We start from the raw sequence: 20,718 nt of genomic DNA, 5'->3' as shown, positions 1-20,718 counted from the left end.
AGTGAAGTAGATAGTTCATAAAAAACATTCTGTTACATCCATGTATATTCAATCGGTAGTACAATGCAATCTTTCCACAGCAAGCATCGCAACTATTTACATTTTTGTACAGTGAAAGCATATCAGAGTTCTAATTATTGAGTCATTTATTTCATCCATAAATAATTCATAAAATCAATTTGTGTCGCAAAGAAAAAACAGAAATCTCTCCCTCTCTCCAATCTTATTTTAATAAAATATTATCTGAATAGAGGAGAGCAACATGATGCAGTCTATGATTGGGAAGTCAGTGCACTCTGGGAATGACCCAGAGTGCCTGGTCTTAGGAAGCATCTAACACAAGTCACAACCTTGTTGATGGTTAACCTGGAAGTTGAATGATAAACTCCATCCAGCCCTCAAGGGCACTTTCCACTATTCACAGTGCAAAATGTCTATTTAAATCCCAATTAAGTATTTATATAAATTATGATTATGTATGCTAGACATTTACAAATGGCTATTGTCTTTTCCTCCTAACAATCCACACACTATAAAAATTACAAGTGAAAATAAAATAAAAACTCCATAAAGCTTTATTTAACTTCTTTTCATTAAAGGACTACACACACACACACAAACACACACATACTATTAATTTTACAAATCAGAAGAGAGTGTTCATAATACCTAAAACACATAAAGAATTAACAATTAAAATACAAAAGAAACTGTAGCAAATCAACACACCCAAATTGAAAAGTTGTGTGGATAAAGAACTCTGGATTATGAATAGGCCTGGCCATAATGAAAGAAATAAAAAGTTAATGAAAATGTGACCACACTCACTTTTAGTGAAATTTCTTATAGACTGCCAGGCAACACAATATAAAACTTAGGGGCTTGGAACAACTTATTCTTTGCCTCACCTGAGAATGTCTGCATGTGATTCATTCGGTTGCATTTAGCTTGAAGCTTTTCCAGATTGTCATAACTGTCTGCTTTCAGAAATCTGGAACTTTAGTTAAATTTGCCTAGAGAGCTACAGGTTGGGCGCACATTTCTCTTTTCAACATATCTCCTCTATGTATGTGACTTAGTTTTCCAGATAGGGACATCAATGATCAAAAGCAGATGCTCCATTTGGCATAACCTCATCCCTCTCACAACTCACTAGATGAATGAGTCACAAAGCCATATAAGGGGAGAAGAAGTTTCAGTTTCTTGATTCGAGGAACGGTCAAGAACTTGCAATTATTTCACTGTGGCATCAGCTAAAAATTAAAATAACAGAAGGTACTTCATGCCCATCATAGGCAAAAGTCTTACATTTGAGAATATTTGTGAAGATGTGAGAAGGAAGAAATATGAAAGAAGATAGAAAAGTAGGTAGATAGACAGTCAAAGAAGTGATTTGGGGCATGAATTTCTTTGATTTGATTATAACACACTATATACACATATCAAATTACTATACAGGTAAAAAATTCTATGCAAACATTATCTCAATAATGTAATTATCTGGATTTAAAAAGAATATTTAAGTTTTAAAATCTTTCCTAAGAATTCAAAGAAAATGTCTTAATTGTATCAAATTTAAACAAATTTTGTTTAAAAATAAATTGAAATTTTAAATTGAATAAACTTTCAAATATGAAAATAAAAATAGCATTAACAGATTTAAAATGTCCAAAAATCCCTTATTTTCTTGACTGGATAATTTTCTTTTAGGTTTTGAGTTATTCATGACTTGCTGGTTAGGTCTAATTTTATTTGCTAAGGTTCATCTACTAAATATAATCTATAAATAGAATCAATAAATATAAATATTAATCATAGTGTTTATACATGTAAACCATTCACTTGAAAAACATTTTGATACAATTATTAATATCCAAGTATTGTTTATATCTTTAATGAACAAGTAATGCCTGAACCACAATTTTCTTGAGAATATAATATAAAATAGTTCATACATATATGAGATATTATATATAACTATATGTATTATATATATATTTATATGTTATACTATATCATATATTTATACATATCACACACACACACATATATAAAATGCTGTGTTTACCTCAAAAGATTATTACCTTGAATTAGACCTAGGATTTTTGATCACATTACCAATTTCAAAACAACCATTTTGAGAAAGTTCTATTTTGTTTTATTACTTTGTTACAAATCACAAATCATTTTGTCAAAATGGTTTCATAAAAGTCAAGGAGGAGGCCACAAACATTTCTTATTGTTCAGAGTGATCCAAAAATAGCAGCGAGGCTGTGCTGACCCTAAAGATGCCCTCTGAGTCTCTTCAACCAACAGACACTATTGCCATCTTTGAACTTGATGTGTACAAAGATGACTAGTTCCCTGTTATAGAATTTTTGCTCCAACTTATTTCCAAGCCATCTAGTTATGAGGTTATAGGAGGAAACTGTTTTCAATTTTAAGTAGAAAATGGATTATGAACCAATCCATAAAAATCTTATATTTTAGTCCTTCTCTATGCTTTGCCCTAGCTATTCTATTACACGTCTTGAGTGTAGGTATAGATCGGTCTTGGCCATCCCAGCCATTTTCTTACATTTTCCCTGAAGAATAGGACAACAGGCAAGATGGATGAGCTGTCACTTTTCCACATAGGGATGCCAGTGAGAGACACGCATTCCTGATGTAGATTTTGGCACTGGGTCTAGATTGGCATCACACTCCTCAAAGTTTCCTTAAATAACAGTGATTAAAGTTTTCTACTCTGCAGTGATGCCAATCCGAACTCCTGAAGAGAGAACTTTTTTTGTATTGGTTCTGGATAGATTTTAAATTCAATTTTGACATGTAGCTTTATTCAACTGAAGAACAAAGAAGGATTTGTTGTTTGTTTATTTGTTGGTTCTTGTTTTCTAGCAGTCACAAACAAGCTTTTTTGGTTTTCTTTTTTGTTTTTTTTTTTTTTGTTTTTGTTTGCAAGTTACTGCATCATCAAACCTCAGGATATGTGGCTAGCTTGGGTAGCAATCAAATCCCTAAAGCAAATCTCTTTAAAAACTAAAAATCAATTTTTCACAGTTATTCAAAAATGCATAATAATTGGGATCTTGTCTACTGGGAGGTATTACTTTCTCAACCATGAGTTCCCTCCATCTTGCTCAGTCTCCTTTTAAGGAAACAGTGTCTGTAAGCCTTAGGTGGACAAGGTGTTATCATGATTCCTTCTGCAGAATTCACATAGCTGCTCTCTGGCCTGGAGCTGTTGCTCTACATTCCTTTGGGAGGCTGCCTTTCTTTGTACTTTCTTCTAAAACGCTTGAAAGCTTGATAATCTGAGAAATCTTTTCATTGAAAGCTGCACATCATGAAGTTCTTTTAGGTTTGGGGTTCACAGTGTGAGCTCTGTCTCCAAAGAGCACACCAAAATGACCAGCTAGAGAACTCCCTGTTTAAATGCTGGGCTGTGGACTCTCCTATTTTTTATCATCTTCTAGAAGTGGGCGAATGATGTAGATGTTTGGCTTTTACTAAAGGGTCAAGGACTTTGTTTCCTTCCTCAGTGCTGAGGTTTTTGTTTAATTCTGAGCTGCCTCTCTAGATAGTCTTGTTCATATTGATGGACATGCTCTCTCTTTATTGCACATAAGAGCAACTATTACACCAGAAATCCCCACCCTCCTTTGCCCTCATAATTAAAGAAAGATTCTAGGTTTGGCAATTGTAGAAGATTGAACCACCATACTATGCATAAATTAGATTAAAAAAAATCTCACTAAAGATTCTGTAGTATCCACTTGATAATACAATACATAAAATATTTTTTCTGGTATTTGCATAATCAAAACGGCGCAAAACAATTAGTCAGAAAAGAGGCTAAGAAGAATTTAAATATGCTTAGAGAATCTGTGATAGCAGAAAGGGTTATAATATGGTAAACAGAAAAGGTTTATGAAGAGTATGAGAGATAAGTATGAGAGATATTATCATTTATTCTCAAAGGGATTGATATTATGGCATAGTAGTATAAAGTGAACATCAAAATGATTCAATTTTCAATGTTTATTTTTGAATATTAATTCTTAATATGAGTATAGACATTTATTCCAAGCATCCTTACATTTCACCTGGTAATGTACACGTGCCATGGGGAACTCAGATGGCTAGTGCTGAGTGTGGGGATAAAGAAAAAAAAAGAAGCACATATGAGGAAAGTCAATGTGAACATAATGAATAGGAGAGTATGCATATGGGAAATATGATATTTTGCATAGTTGGCTGATGGTGACATCTGTTCTTTTGGGGAACAGTGACCCAGAGGCAAAGAGAAACGTGAGAAACCTCCAAAATGTAAAGATTTGCTCTCTAATCTTTCAGATTCTTCTGTGACAACACAATCCTCCTTCCAAAATAGTGATGCCCCCCCATTAACATTCAGACCCCTCTCAAGGCCTCCTAAATGACTCACAATTTTACATTTATGTCCCAGTGCAATGTGCTATGGCAGAGGGTCATCTGCACAGGAAGGGACACATGTTTGATATTATAAACCTGGCCAAGAATCCATGGCTAGGGTGATGATAGGCCCTACTCATATTTTGTTAGAGGAACATAGTAGGTTGGGGAGCAGGGCAGGGGAGGGTATAGGAAGCTTTAGGGATAGCATTTGAAATATAAATGAAGAAAATATCAAATAAATAAATGGCTAAATAAATAAATAAATAAATAAATAAATAAAACTTATCCTCATGCTCACATAGCATATCTTACCCCTCATCAAAGAAAGTCGTTTATGTGTGGGTTCTTGGTTAATGACACTAGCAACTCTTGAAATACAGAGAACAAATGACTGAAGTGTGCTTAGCCTGTAATGAAACATCTGTCAACATCCTCTTCCCAAAAGGCTCTGAGGACATAATGGAGGAGGAAAGAAAACATATGCCAAATGATGTATTCTGGACATGATGGGACCAGTGGATGCAAAAACTCATAGTGGCTGTTATTGCCAGATCATGGATGCAGAAGATAAAGCCAGTCAAAACTCAGCATGTTGATGGAAGGAGCTCAGGAGGTCTTAGACCTAACAGAAGAGATTTGATTTGTACTGTTGTTGACATCCAGAGAAAGGAGAGTATTTTCTTCAACAGTGTGGCACATGTTTGGTTTCCTATACTCCTAGTAGACAATACTCTGCACACAAACGGGACAATAGAGACAAAAGACCATATAAAAACTCTATCAAAATGATAGTTACTAATAAATGTTTCTCTCCAAAACTTCTAAATTTGAGGGCTCTGGGGCTAAGAATATTTTCTCTTCTCACAGAAGATCTAAGTTTGGCTTCTGTGGGCACACCCACACATTAGATATGTGTATTCTCAGACAAACACACATTCACAGATACATGTAGGAAAATAAGTCTAAAGAAAAAAATTATTAAGATAGGTCATATTTTATATTGTATCTTGAACTATTATTTTACAATTTAGGTATGTTTATATTTGCCATCTTAGATATGATGTGATATGGGTTTTTTTTTTTTTTTTTTTTTTTTGGTTTTTTCGAGACAGGGTTTCTCTGTGTAGCCCTGGCTGTCCTGGCACTCACTTTGTAGACCAGGCTGGCCTCGAACTCAGAAATCCGCCTGCCTCTGCCTCCCGAGTGCTGGGACTAAAGGCGTGCGCCACCACGCCCGGCTGTGATATGGTTTAAAACACAACTCTGATATTTTGTATTATCAGAAATTGTTGTAGCACACTATTATTTTTATAAATAACAATTTTTTAAGTATCAGACATTAAACACCGTTAGCAAAATGACAAGTTGGTTTTCTCTCAAGGTAATTTAACCAATAAGCAAAATGACTCTATTTTAAAATAAGCTGTTTTAACCTTTATCATGGTTGAATAAATAGGCAGTAAATTTCAGAACCTAACTACTTATTAAAAGGTGTAACCATATGTGAGTCTAAACCAAAGGCAATGAAGTCTGCAAGGTACCACATTTAATAAGGAGACAAGGAAATTAAATATATGTCCTTGTTTGAACTGACAACTCATTGTCCTTGTGGAAGATTTTAGTCCTCTCCCAGTCCTCTCAATTCTCATGCAATAGCTGATAAATAGGAATTAACTTAGCCCCTTCTGTGAGAAGCTCTGCGACAAAATCCTGTCTGTATTCATTGTGCTGGAGTGCTATAATTAGAACTTGCTAGAATCAAAATTACAGTGATAAATAATTATATTTTCTCTACTAACAGCACATGTGGGAATACAATAGAGATAAACACAATGAGAGAGGGAGAAAGAGACAAAGAGCTCCTTCTGTCTAACGGTTCTGATAACAGAGACAGGCAAGAAACTTAGTATGCAACTAGGAACCCATTCCCAGGAACCAGAGCTGCCCAGTTTTATCAATGTTCAGGAGGAAAGAGTCACTGGCATTGTTAGGAAACCAATGATCCTGCCGTATTAAATGTTCCTTCATGGGTTACTACAGGTCAATCTCCAAATCCCTATACCCTTATTTTTGCCCATCACTTTTCTATATTCTTCACCAGTTTTTAGTTTCCTTTGTTGATACAGCACGGTTAAAAAAATATCAGCACTGCCAAAAAAATACATAGTGGATTAGTTGGGCAAACATGAGAAGTACTCATACCTACAAAACTTATGGAGAATGTGTTATAGACAATATGAAATATAGAGCACAGAAAAATGTTGGATTGATGACTTATAAAAGTATTTTGTCTTTATTTGTCCAAAGAACTTAGGATATACATAGAATTATCATTTCACAATAGTTCCTTTAGCCCAAGAGTACCCATGATAATTACTAGACTTGTCCCTTCAGAATGTTCTTTTTCTCTTCACTGTATCATTGTATAAACTAAGTATCCAGAAAGCCTATCTTGACTAACATTGGATTTCCTGGGTCAGATTTATACAGCCATGTGTGTGTAGTTGACATAATACCCTCCAAGTAGATCTAACACCTTGAATGCAGATCCTTAAACAGCAACAACCACAAAAATGAAATTAAGTCTTCTAATATATGTTTTGATGGATATTAGATCCTGATGTTTTTGGACTGGTTGAGAAATGTCCTTACAAAAATGCGTGTGCTCTCCCTTGAAATAATTGTCTATTTAGTCATGTGTACTGGTGCATAGGAATGCTAGAAACTCAAGAAGTCTCATACTAAAATTCTCACTTCATTTCAAGGGAAGGAATATATAAAGTATGTTCGTGTGTGTGTGTGTGTGTGTGTGTAAGGTAAGCAATACAAGGGTAGTGGAGGTAAGAATAGACTATGCAATAATATTAGTTCAGTCACAAGAGTATCTTTTCATAAATCTAAAAGGAGCAGCATTGTGCGATCTGTACAATATGTAACACAAAATTACTGTGCACATTCCCTAATCATCAAAGAAACTTGGTGACTTTAATCACTTATATGTCAGTACTCTCATAATCAGCAATATAACCCTGTATAAATGATCTAGTATCTCTTCCTCTATTACACGAGGACAGGATGAGATGGAGCTTCTCTAAGCAGACACAGAATCTGCTTAGTATCTTAATTTCAGATTTGCCAGTTTTCCCAGTTAGTTTTCTGTTGCTAGGATAAAACATGGTCAAGGACACACTTATAGAGGAAAGAACTGATTTGGGTTTATAGTTCATTATGGGTTTGCCAGTCCATCATGGCATGGAAACATGGAAGCAAGCAGCAGATGTGATAGCTGAAGGAGGATGCTAAAACTCGCACTGTCAGCCATTACAAAGTAAAGAGAAAACAGGAAGTGGAAGAAGGTGGTAAGCTTGCAAACCCCACTCCAGTGATAAAGGTCATGCAGGAAGGTCATATCGCTACACATGCCCAATTCTTGACCAAGTATTAAAATATCTGTAGCTATTGGGGGAATTCTCATTTAAACCATTATACCAGCCTATATAATTATTAGAAAATAATTTCTGTTCCTTCAATGTTACCCATTCTTTTTCTCTTCTCTTCTCTTCTCTTCTCTTCTCTTCTCTTCTCTTCTCTTCTCTTCTCTTCTCTTCTCTTCTCTTCTCTTCTCTTCTCTTCTCTTCTCCCCTCCCTCTCCTCCCCTCTTTTCTTTTCTTTTCTTTTCTTTTCTTTTCTTTTCTTTTCTTTTCTTTTCTTTTCCTTTCTTTTCTTTTCTTGCAGCTGTATGCATGTATAGTTTCAGATAATCTATATGCTATGGATTTCACTACTTGAACAATTGCTTTTAACCACCCTCAGACTTCACAGCTGTTGAAGTGTTTTACTTTTCTGTTGTGAAAATTATAGTCTAAGTTATTCAATTTTCTTGGTGATATTAGAATCAATGTCATCACTCGAGAATTCTGATGAGAAAGACGTTAGAGGAGTTAAGGAATTAGATGGAAAATCATCTTCCACTGCAATGTGGGCATGTAGGCTAGGAACTGCCATTGCTTGGTAGAAGTGAGAGGTCTTCACAAACCCTGTTGCTGATTTCACATTGAACTCCACATTTTATACTGTTTTCTCTTGATACATTCAATTGCGTGGATGTCAATATGGCATTGAGAGAGTGGCATTTAAGTATATGCCCCAGATGAACTATGATGCCTAGATATCCTCTTATTCTGTCTCTCTCTCCCCCTTTTCTGTCTCTCTATCTCACTTGCTCTTACTCTCTTCCTCACCCCATTTCTCTCTCCCTTCCTTTAAACTTTGTCAAACAAATAAAACATATACTTTTAAAATAACCAGTTTTTTGTTTTTGTTTTGTGTGTTAAATTATATGTATGAAACATTAGGCAACATTCTGTCCTCACTCCATTCTCAATACATGGCACAATCTCTATAGCATAGCAGATATTCAAAACCATGTGTATTAGATGAGGGAGTAAATGAAGAAATGAATACTAGAAAAAGAGCAAAGAAATTATTCTATCAAATGTAATGTCTATAAAAATCCCTAATGATATTCTTCACAGAACAAAAAATAAAATAAAATATGTGTAGAAACAAAGGTACTAAATGAAGCCAAAGCAATTCTAACCAGAAAGAAGACAGCCAGAGATAATTTACCACCTGAATTAAAACTAATCTATGTTTCCACAATGATAAATATACCATGATACTGGCACAGAAACAGACAGGTGGACAAATGGAACAAGTAAAAGGACACGAAAATGCACACTACTATAGACATCCAAGTTATACAAAGGTATAAAAAAAAACAAATTAAATGGAAGGTAGCTTTTCAGTAAATGGTTCTAGCAAAAGTAGATATTAACTTGCATAAGAATGAAGTTACAGTCCATATGTCACCGCTCACAAAAAACAAACAAACAAACAAACAAAAACAAAACAAAACAAACAAACAAACAAAAACAATCACTTCAAACTAGCCCAAAGACTTAATTCAAAGCTAGCAATACTGAAAGTGCTAAGGGATTTGTGGTAAGCACTCAGGACATTGCTGTAAAGACAAATCTCTAAGTACAACCTATAACAAAAGAAACAGCCCTAAGGATTGACAAACAAGATTGTTTGAAATTAGAAAGCACCTGGATAGCAAAACAAACAATCAGCACACTGAATAGCCTGCATGACATCTTTGCCAGATTTAAGTCAGATGTGGGGTTAAAGTCAAGGCTAAATGAGGACTGTAAAAAAATAAACTCCAGAAAAAACCAAAAGTGAAGTCAGTTAGTGGGCTGAGGATCTGAACAGAGATACTCAAGGGAAGAAACAGAAATGGCCAGGAAATACTTTTTAAAGTGTTTGATATGTCTAACTAATGGAGAAATGCAAATTTAAATTTCATCTCAACCCTGTCAATGGCTACCATCAAGCCTACAAATGATTACAAATGCTTGTGAGGATGTGAGAAGTACAGAGAAATACTAATTCCCTGGTGGAGGGAAATCATACTGGTACAGAAATGGTGGAAATAAATATGAAAGTGATTCAAAGAGCTAAAAACATACCTATGTGACACAGATATAGGCAACTTATTTCTACATACATACCATATGAAACAACCCAGTGATAAGCCTCCTAACCCTCTACCCAAAGATCTTTGTCCTTTATAGCTGAGATACTGACATTCATGTTCATCATTAATTTATTTATTATATTCACGATAGTAAAGGAAGAAAATCAGTTTATGTGTCCCTCAAAATATAAAGAAATTATGAAAATTTGCTACATATACACAATGGAATTTCATTTAGCTGTGAGAAATAAAACCAAATTATGGAATTTGGGGGAACTTGATGAAAATTACAATAATGAGTTCATGAGAATTATATTAAATGAGATAACCCATGCTTAGAAAGCACATTCTTTCAAATTTGCAAATCCTAGCCTCTAATCATTAAATATGGGTATTTAGATGGAAGTAAATATGGGCAAGGGCCAGAAAGCTGGAAAAGTGGCCATGAAACTGAAAAAAAAATAAATAAAATAAAATAAAAGAGGCTTTAAAGGAAGGAGGGAGAGTGGCAGGGAGGGAGGGAGGGAGGGAGGGAGGGAGGAGGGAGGGAGAGAGGAAGGATACAATAAACCAACCAAACAATATAGTGCAAAGAATTTAGACTACTTGGGGCAAAAGAGTATATTTCAAAAAGGAGAATCAGAAGATGGGAGATAGAATCACTAAAAATGAAGTAATTTGTAAAATCTCATAGAGGAATTTTGTACTTTGTAAGCTACAATTAAAGTAAAATAACATATTGTTGATGAAATAAAATTTTATCAGTATTAGCTACAAACTTGGTATTCAGGGCATCTTGGTTTAGGCAGGAATTAGTACCAGAATCAATTTTATCTTTTCTGTGTCAACCTCTCCATTAACTGTTATCCAAATACACAGAGAACCAATCATTGCTGTAATCTAAATCATCACCAGTCACAGAGTATATATTCCTCCAGTACATGAACATGTCAGTTTACTTTCATTGGCATGGGGACGTTGGGTTTAACAGTTCTATCCTATTTCATCTCCATTCACAGTGGGTTAGGCAAACTTTCTCAACTGCTGTTTTTGGCAGGAATCCTGGGTTAAGGCTAGGTGACATCTCCAAATCGGCTACTTCTTTTGATGGCTAATACTCATAACCCAAGGAAACGGATTTTTACACATTCTCGTGTTCAGAGACGTACTAATTTTTATTTATTATCCTCAACCCTGCTCCTGTTCACTCATTTTCTTTCTGTGATATTTGCTAATCACACTGTTTGGTGGCTCACTTAAGGGCCTCATTATCTTAGTTCAAATTCCCTCTTTTCTCAGATACTACAGTTGTCAGTTCTTTTACCTAGGCGTTTATATGATCACCCACAAAGTCAATTTTTAAAAATACATATTAAATATATTCTTTTTTTTAATTTTTAATATTTTTATTACATATTTTCCTCAATTACATTTCCAATGCTACCCCAAAAGTCCCCCGTAGCGCCCCCCACTTCCCTTCCCATGCAGTTTTTATCACAATTGCTCTGTAGTAAAGCTTTAGGTCCTGCATGGTGATTCCACCAGAGGTTCTTTTATCCTTGAGAAGAGTTTTTGCTATCCTAGGTTTTTTCTTATTCCAGATGAATTTGCAGATTGCACTTTCTAATTCGTTGTAGAATTGATTTGGAATTTTGATGGGGATTGCATTGAATCTGTAGATTGCTTTTGGCAAGATAGCCATTTTTACAATGTTGATCCTGCCAATCCATGAGCATGGGAGATCTTTCCATCTTCTGAGATCTTCTATAATTTCTTTCTTCAGAGACTTGAAGTTTTTATTATACAGATCTTTCACTTCCTTAGTTAGAGTCACGCCAAGATATTTTATATTATTTGTGACTATTGAGAAGGGTGTTGTTTCCCTAATTTCTTTCTCAGCCTGTTTATTCTTTGTGTAGAGAAAGGCCATTGATTTGTTTGAGTTAATTTTATATCCAGCTACTTCACCGAAGCTATTTATCAGGCTTAGGAGTTCTCTGGTGGAATTTTTAGGGTCACTTATATATACTATCATATCATCTGCAAAAAGTGATATTTTGACTTCATCTTTTCCAATTTGTATCCCTTTGATCTCCTTTTGTTGTCAAATTGCTCTGGCTAGGACTTAAAGTGCAATGTTGAATAGGTATGGAGAAAGTGGACAGCCTTGTCTAGTCCCTGATTTTAGAGGGATTGCTTCAAGCTTCTCACCATTTACTTTGATGTTGGCTACTGGTTTGCTGTAGATTGCTTTTATCATGTTTAGGTATGGGCCTTGAATTCCTGATCTTTCCAAGACTTTTATCATGAATGGGTGTTGGATCTTGTCAAATGCTTTTTCGGCATCTAACAAGATGACCATGTGGTTTTTGTCTTTGAGTTTGTTTATATACTGGATTACGTTGATGGATTTCCGTATATTGAACCATCCCTGCATCCCTGGGATGAAGCCTACTTGGTCAGGATGGATGATTGTTTTGATGTGTTCTTGGATTCGGTTAGCAAGAACTTTATTGAGGATTTTTGCATCAATATTCATAAGGGATATTGGTCTCAAGTTTTCTATCTTTGTTGGGTCTTTTTGTGGTTTAGGTATCAGAGTGATTGTGGCTTCATAGAATGAGTTGGGTAGAGACCTTCTGTTTCTATTTTGTGGAATAGTTTGTGAAGAACTGGGATTAGATCTTCTTTGAAGGTCTGATAGAACTCTGCACTAAACCCATCTGGTCCTGGGCTTTTTTTAGTTGGGAGACTATTAATGACTGCTTCTATTTCTTTGGGGAATATAGGGCTGTTTAGATCATTAACCTGATCTTGATTCAACTTTGGTACCTGGTATCTGTCTAGGAACTTCTCCATTTCATCCAGGTTCTCCAGTTTTGTTGAGTATAGCCTTTGGTAGAAGGATCTGATGGTGTTTTGGATGTCTTCAGGATCTGTTGTTATGTCTCCTTTTTCATTTCTGATTTTGTTAATTAGGATGCTTTCCCTGTGCCCTCTAGTGAGTCTGGCTAAGGGATTATCTATCTTGTTGATTTTCTCAAAGAACCAGCTCCTTGATTGGTTGATTCTTTGAATAGTTCTTCTTGTTTCCACTTGGTTGATTTCGCCCCTGAGTTTGATTATTTCCTGCTGTCTACTCCTCTTGGGTGAATTTGCTTCCTTTTGTTCTAGTGCTTTTAGGTATGTTGTCAAGCTGCTAATGTGTGCTCTCTCTAGTTTCTTTTTGGAGGCACTCAGAGCTATGAGTTTTCCTCTTAGAAATGCTTTCATTGCATCCCATAAGTTTGGGTATGTTGTGGCTTCATTTTCATTGAACTCTAATAAGTCCTTAATTTCTTTCTTTGTTCCTTCCTTGACCAAGGTATCATTGAGAAGAGTGTTGTTCAGTTTCCACGTGAAGGTTGGCTTTCTATTATTTATTTTGTTATTGAAGATCAGCCTTAGTCCATGGTGATCTGATAGGATGCATGGGACAATTTCAATATTTTTGTATCTGTTGAGGCCTGTTTTGTGACCAATTATGTGGTCAATTTTGGAGAAGGTACCATGACGTGCTGAGAAGAAGGTATATCCTTTTGTTTTAGGATAGAATGTTCTGTACATATCTGCCAGATCCATTTGATTCATAACTTCTGTTAGTTTCACTGTGTCCCTGTTTAGTTTCTGTTTCCATGATCTGTCCATTGGTGAAAGTGGTGTGTTGAAGTCTCCCACTATTATTGTATGAGGTGCAATGTGTGCTTTGAGATTTACTAAAGTTTCTTTAATGAATGTGGCTGCCTTTGTATTTGGAGCATAGATATTCAGGATTGATAGTTCCTCTTGGAGGATTTTACCTTTGATGAGTATGAAGTGTCCCTCCCTGTCTTTTTTAATGACTTTGGGTTGGAAGGCAGTCTTATCAGATATTAGAATGGCTACTCCAGCTTGTTTCTTCATACCATTTGCTTGGAAAATTGTTTTCCAGCCTTTCATTCTGAGGTAGTGTCTATCTTTTTCTCTGAGATGAGTTTCCTGTAAGCAGCAAAATGTTGGGTCTTGTTTGTGTAGCCAGTTTGTTAGTCTATGTCTTTTTATCGGGGAGTTGAGTCCATTGATATTAAGAGATATTAAGGAAAAGTAATTGTTGTTTCCTGTTATTTTTGTTGTTAAAGTTGGCATTCTGTTCTTGTGGCTGTCTTCTTTTAGGTTTGTTGAGGGATTAGCTTCTTGTAGTTTCTAGGGCGAGGTTCCTGTCCTTGTATTGGTTTTTTTCTGTTATTATCCTTTGAAGGGCTGGATTCGTGGAGAGATAATGTGTGAATTTGGTTTTGTCGTGGAATACTTTGGTTTCTCCATCTATGTTAATTGAGAGTTTGGCTGGGTATAGTAGCCTGGTCTGGAATTTGTGTTCTTGTAGTGTCTGTATAACATCCGTCCAGGATCTTCTGGCTTTCATAGTCTCTGGTGAAAAATCTGGTGTAATTCTGATAGGCTTGCCTTTATATGTTACTTGGCCTTTTTCTCTTACTGCTTTTAGTATTCTATCTTTATTTAGAGCATTTGTTGTTCTGATTATTATGTGTCGGGAGGTATTTCTTTTCTGGTCCAGTCTATTTGGAGTTCTGTAGGCTTCTTGTATGTTCATGGGCATCTCTTTCTTTAGATTTGGGAAGTTTTCTTCTATAATTTTGTTGAAGATGTTTGCTGGTCCTTTGAGTTGAAAATCTTCATTCTCATCCACTCCTATTATCCGTAGGTTTGGTCTTCTCATTGTGTCCTGTATTTCTTGGATGTTTTGAGTTAGGATCTTTTTGCATTTTACATTTTCCTTGATTGTTGTGCAGATGTTCTCTATGGAATCTTCTGCACCTGAGATTCTCTCTTCCATCTCTTGTATTCTGTTGCTGATGCTGGTATCTACGGTTCCAGATTTCTTTCCTAGGGTTTCTATCTCCAGTGTTGCCTCATTTTGGGTTTTCTTTATTGTGTCTACTTCCCTTTTTAGGTCTAGTATGGTTTTGTTCATTTCCATCATCTGTTTGGATGTGTTTTCCTGTTTTTCATTAAGGATTTCTACCTGTTTGATTAGGTTATCCTGTTTTTCTTTAAGGATTTGTAACTCTTTAGCAGTGTTCTCCTGCAATTCTTTAAGGGATTTTTGTGCTTCCTCTTTACTGTCTTCTGCCTGTTTACCAGTGTTCCTTTGTATTTCTTTAAGTGTGTTATTAAAGTCCTTCTTGAAGTCCTCTACCATCATCAGGAGATATGCTTTTAGATCTGTGTCTAGCTTTTCCGATGTGTTGGGGTGCCCTGGACTGGGTGAAGTGGGAGTGCTGGGTTCTGATGATGGTGAGTGGTCTTGGTTTCTGTTAGTAAGATTATTACGTTTACCTTTCGCCATCTGGTAATCTCTGGGGTTATTTGTTGTCGTTGTCACTGTTTAAAGATTGGAGCAGAAGCTGTGTTCCACTTACCAGCAGTCTCAAAATCCTGTGGCAGGGGTCGTGGGTAGCTGGCAGTACCCCCGGTGCTGATCTGGCCGGATGAGGCCTGTGGCCCTACTCAGGCCGGTTTCTGCTTCCCTAACTAATGCAGTCTCAGGTCCTGCACGCAATTGGATTGGAGCAGAAGCTGTGTTCCACTCTCCAGAAGTCTTAAGATCCTGTGGCGGGTGTTGTGGGTAGCTGTCGAGTGTCAGCCGACCCTGCGCCCTAGCTACCCAGGTGCTTTTCTGACAGGAAGAGGCTTGTGGCCCTAAGTAGGCCGGATTTCTGCCTCCCCAACCATAGCAGTCTCAGGTCTCACGTGATTGGACTGGAGCAGAAGCTGTGTTCCACTCACCAGCAGTCTCAAAATCCTGTGGTGGGGTCGTGGGTAGCTGGCGGGTGTCAGCTGACCCTGCGCTCTAGCTACCCAGGTGCTGATCTGGCCGGATGAAGCCTGTGGCCCTACTCAGGCTGGTTTCTGCTTCCCTAACTAATGCAGTCTCAGGTCCTGCGCGCAATTGGATTGGAGCAGAAGCTGTGTTCCACTCACCAGAAGTCTTAAGATCCTGTGGCGGGTGTTGTGGGTAGCTGGCAAGTGTCAGCCGACCCTGCGCCCTAGCTACCCAGGTGCTTTTCTGACCGGAAGCTAAATATATTCTATTGAGTGTAAGATTGACAACTTTAAAAGCATAATGGGGGCTGTTTTGTCTGAAAACTAAGATATCCTCCATTTATTTTCCTCTAATTTTTGTTTGACTTAAATTCTAAACAGTTTTTCATATAGATCTTGCCATATCAGACAGAACCAGTTTACAGATTTTCATCAGTATGTGAACTACCCTTTCAGTCTCTTTATGATTCTCCTCAAGGTTCAAGTTCTAGATTTGTTGACCTCATTTGTATGAGTGTATGTAGAGAATAGGACACCTCTGTGAGATTATGTTAGAGCCAAAGCTCTTACCCAGTGCTATCTTAGCAGGGAGCATTTCTCCCCACACTTTGAGAGCTGACTCTGCAGCCTTCCTGTGAGCCCTTAATTGTAAGTTACTTTCTCATCACAAACATCAACATATCTGAGATACTGGATATTTATTTCAGGAGTATCTGTGCATCATACTTAGGAGCATATTTTGGTGTAGAACAATTCATATCATGACTGCTGGAAAGTAGGCTAAGAAAGGGGGGAAAGAAGAAAACAGAGAAACCTGTAGGTCCGAGGACATGGTCTAGTAGTTCCTCCAATTTACAGCAGCTCCCATCTCTTACCAACAGTGATATATGAGTTGACCAAGGGATTAATCTATTGACTACTCTATCTAAACACACACACACACACACACACAGTGTGAACACTCTAGGAATAACCTAGCCAATTCTCAATTCATTCAAGTTGATAATTAATATAAGCATCATAAAAATGTAATAAAAGTAAAAAGTTAAAATATATCCATAACTTACAATTACTCTATATACAAAACCCTCACATATGAACCTTGAAGAATGCTTAAATTATTCCAAATCCTATCAAATGACCAAATGCAAGTTTTATTGATAACAAAACAGTTGGTGACATTGTTATGGATGTGAGGACTAATAATTTGTCTGAGTTAACATACATGATTGGGAAATAAGGCATATTGAATTTATTTAATTTTCTACTAGATATAATCATGATGTGAGTTTTCTTTCTTCAGATTTCTACTTTCTTCTGTAGGCTAAAGCAAAACTGTTTCCAACAGTCTATTCAGTAAGTCTTAGAATACATGAATCCTGAAGTCTATTTTGGCTCAGCTGACCATCGTGATTCAAGCAAGAGAAATTTTTAAAACCAAACACATCAAGATAATTACCTAAAATTTCTATTTCTCTTGAGTATGTGGACACAGTCTATAACTGTTTCAGAAGGGATTATTTATTTCATTTTAAGCATCTGGTTTCCAGGATAAATTTAATAAGAGTGATTTGTCGTCACCATTGATTCATGGTAAGTGGCAGCTCTAAAAGTTGGCACTGAATGCTGGATTTCAAAATTCAGCAAAATTTAGAATTATTACCTCTTGGAAATTAGTCATTGAACTATACAACAGGACAAGAAACTTCTGGACATCAGATAGAAGATTCAACAATAGAAATGGTTTATGCGACATCTTTGGAGACTTTTGTCAATCGTGGAGAAGAATGTACCTGAATCACATTCTCATGAGAATATTCTGTAGATTATAATAAAAATATGTGTGAAGCCAACCATATTTGGTTTATAAAACTGAAACAGTTTACAGTTATATTCAGAAAAGGTACATGTAAGCTTGGCTAAATTTTGCCTTTAAATTTTAATTCTGGGAGAATTCTAATTAAATGTCCTGCATTTGATTCTGATTAATCTCTAATTATTAATTCATTACACATAATAAATGACACATCAGAGCCTTCTATTAGAGTTTTGTATGGAACTTCTACAGAAAACAAACAGGCTTAGAGATCATTGGAGGAATTGAAATGTCTACAATGAAGAATATATAAACAGTAAGAGTCTTGTAGCTTGTCAAATATTAGTAAACTTCACGGGCTATAAAATGAAAAATTTCTCTACTAGATTTCTCCCCTCAGAAATAAGAAGGGATAGATTATTCTGTACACCATCTGTTTCACAGATTTTTATCAAGCATTGTAGCAGGAACAGCAAGTCAGTATCAATGTAAATGCTGGGGGCCACACAGTCACAAAAGCATCTCCTGGAGGAGGACCTAATTGAGGGCTGCCTGAGAGACCAAGGATTGCTGGCACAGACAATGCCAGCCAATCTGGAAGTGCTCTTTAAAAGAGATGCTTTCTTGGAACCAATGGGACGAGGGTGGAGGATATTAAAGGAGCTTGCAGCACTGTTCAGGTGAGCTTGCTGTGGAACTTTTCACTTGCTCCTGAAATTCTGTGTTGTTAACTTCATGCCACTTTAGCTCCAACCCCCAAGGCAGGGCAGGTGGCAAGTAGTTCAGGACACAGGCAGCAAATCATCTTTATTTTTTCTGAAAATCAAAAACTAATGACACTTATCTCATTTTATGAAGATGCTGTTACTCTGATACCATAGCCAGACCAAAAAAAAAAAAAAAAAAAAAAAAAAAAAAACAAGAAAAAACAAGAAAGGAAACTAATCCAGTAGATTTTTCAACCACTCAATCCCATCCTTTTCCTTCCTTAGACCCTCCTATATAAACTCCTCAAACCCTCCAGTGCCCTCTGACTATCAAATTGATAGCCTCTTTTTCTTTAATTGTTATTGTTTCATGCTACATCTAGGAATCAATGAATATGTGTTAGAGGAGGTGGAAAGATTGTAAGATACTAGGAAGTCTGCTGAAAAAAGAGTCTCTCCTAGAAATGCCTGTATAAACAAAACTGGAGCAATGGCAATATAAACAGACATGTTGATATGCAAAAAAGAAATCTTCCTGTTCCATGTCTAGACAAGGAACTTCAAGCAGAATTTTGGGAAGATATTTAAATTTGCATGTTCATAACAACATTTTTCTAAATGTGAAGATACCCTAAGTCTTGATAATCAGATGAATGAATAATAAAAATATAGTATGTAGTTCAGAGATTTCATGAAAGGAGATACATAAATAGGTCAAGGCATATAAGTTGAAAAACATGTTTGAAATAATTATGCCAGGGACCTAAGAGGTGCCCAGGACCCAGCAGAGAGGACTTCAGCCAAAATAACTAACGAAGGGGATATAGAACCTGTAGAGAGCAAATGCAGTGGATAGGCATGGTTCCTGGTTGAGGGATGGGGCCACCCACCTACTTTCAAAAATATTAATCCAATGGTTAGCTGATAACATCCACCTCTGTGTTTGTAACGCTCTGGCAGGGCCTCTCAGGAGATAGCCATATCAGGCTCCTTTCAGTATGTGTTTCTTGGCATCCACAATAGTGTCTGGGTTTAGTAATTGTATATGGAATGAATTTTCAGGTGGGACAGTCTCTGGGTGGCCTTTTTAGTCTCTGCTCTACATTTATCTCCATATTTTCTCCTGTGAGTATTTTGTTCTCCTTCTAAGAAGGACTGAAGTATCCACACTTTGGTCTTCCTTCATCTTGAGCTTCATGTGGTCTAGCCATCAACGAAGGAGTACACATGGCTCCAGCTACATATGTAGAAGAGGATGGCCTTGTCATGCATCAATAGAAGGAGAGGTCCTTGGTCCTATGAAGGCTTGCTAGATGCCTCAGTATAGGGGAATAGAGGGCAGGTAGGTGGGAGTGGGGAGGTGGAAGTGGATGGGTGGGTGGGGGCAGGGGTGGAAGAACTCTCATAGAAGCAGAATGAGGGAGGATGTGATAGGGTGTTTCTAGGAGGGAGGGAAACAGGGAAAGGGGATAACATGAAATGCAAATAAAGAAAATATCCAATTAAAAAAGAAAATAATAAACATCAAATTTTGCAAAAAAAAAAAATTATTAATCCAGAATTCCTCATGTCAAAAGGAAATGTAGAGACAAAAAGGGAAGCAGAAACTGAAGGAAAGGCCATCCAGAGACTGCCCCACCTAGTGATCCATTCAATCTGCTGACACCAAATCCAGACACTATTGCTGATGCCAAGAAGTGCTTACTGTCAGGAGCCTGGTATACCTGAATCCTGAGAGGCTCTGCCAGAGCCTGACCAATACAGATGCAGATGTATGCAGCCAACCATTGGACTAAGTGTGGGGATCCCAATGGGGAAGCTAGGGCAAGGACTGTAGGAGCTGAAAGGGTTTGCAACTTCATAGGAAGAACAACAATATCAACCAACCAGAGCCCCCAAAAGCTCCCAGGGACTAAACCACCAATCAAAGGGTACACATGGGGTATCCATGGCTCCAGCTGGATATGTAGCAGAGGACTACCTTATATGGCATGACTGAGAGGGGAGCCCCTTGGTCCTGTGGAGGCTTAATGACCCAGGATAGGGGAAAGTTAGGTCACTGAGGCAGGAGTAGGTGGGTGAGTGGGGAAGCACCCTCATAAAGGCAGGGGGAGGGAGGAGGAGATGGGGGCTTGTGGAGTGGATACTCAGAAAAGGAATAAGATTTGAAATGTAAATAAACAACATAATAAAAATAAAAACGAAATAACTAATTTCTGAAGAATGAAAATTTTAAAAAAACAATAATATGTCCTCTCACTGTATTTAAAAAATAGTGATTTTGGTGAAGTTGTTGTGAAAGTTTGTACATCCGTGGGGAAAAGCTGTGTAGAAATTTCTCAAAATATTAAAAT

The sequence above is a fragment of the Mus caroli genome, unplaced genomic scaffold (assembly GCF_978045245.1).
Source record: "Mus caroli unplaced genomic scaffold, Mus_caroli_1 scaffold_17, whole genome shotgun sequence".
NCBI classification, from domain to species: Eukaryota; Metazoa; Chordata; class Mammalia; order Rodentia; family Muridae; genus Mus; species Mus caroli.
Note: the sequence above shows the minus strand (reverse complement) of the source record.